Below are 932 nucleotides of genomic sequence, written 5' to 3'. Positions count from 1 at the left end.
TTTAGAGGTTTTTGTTTATCTGTATCTGTCTTTATCATCTTGGGAGTGCCGAGTCCAACGCCCAAGAGCACCGCAACAGTTTGAGCATATGGAAGCTGCTCCAATGCCTCTCAGCGGGCCCGACAGGGCAGGCTGTGCCCGCAGGTTTCCCTCTTTCTCTGGGAACCTTTGGGCATGGGGTCATCCCTCCCCTGACACCATTCTCTTAGTATCACTGTCTTCCTGGTACCTGTGGATAGTATGTAAGCTCTCAGCTACTGCTCCAGCATCATGCCTGCCTGCTCCAATCCATGATGATCATGGATTAATCTGAGACTGTAAGCAAGCTCTCATGAAATGCTCTCTTTTATAAATTAACCTTGGTCATGGTGTCTCTTTACAGCAATAGATAAATAAATAAGACAGTATCCTATTCTCATGAGAATTAGAAAGTGAAGGTCCTTCCCTACTTAGATTGAAGAAATTAGTCATTTCTTTCCTTACTGTAATACCAACACTGTCTAATAGGTGAATCTACACATTTCAACAAGATGGAAATTTTAAGCTTCCATTTTGGAATCTCTGTGTTATCTTCACATGGATTTCTAAGTCTGTCTAAGGTATGTCAAAAAAACCACTTAGCATCAGTTGCTGTAACAACTTCACAGTGTATTTCTCCTGTTTACAGCTGTCCCCACTTGTTTAGGGCATGCTTCTTAATGCTTCTTACATATGGGTTAAATAGCTGTTCTTTTAAGAGAAGACAGCATTACAACCATGACCTCACATCTGACTTTACACAACCAGTCCACACCACACCCAAGGCAAGGAAAAAGTTTTTAAGCTGCTTGAGAGATTCTTTGGAAGTAAACAATTTTGAAGCAGCTCCTTCATTTCCTATCTTATCCCCTTCTTCCTCTCACCAAACCCCTTCTTCCCAAGTTTTCTTCCTA

This window comes from Cricetulus griseus (assembly GCF_003668045.3).
Source record: "Cricetulus griseus strain 17A/GY chromosome 1 unlocalized genomic scaffold, alternate assembly CriGri-PICRH-1.0 chr1_0, whole genome shotgun sequence".
Classification (NCBI taxonomy): domain Eukaryota; kingdom Metazoa; phylum Chordata; class Mammalia; order Rodentia; family Cricetidae; genus Cricetulus; species Cricetulus griseus.
The sequence above is the reverse complement of the archived record's forward strand: the minus strand, read 5'-3'. Positions refer to the sequence as shown.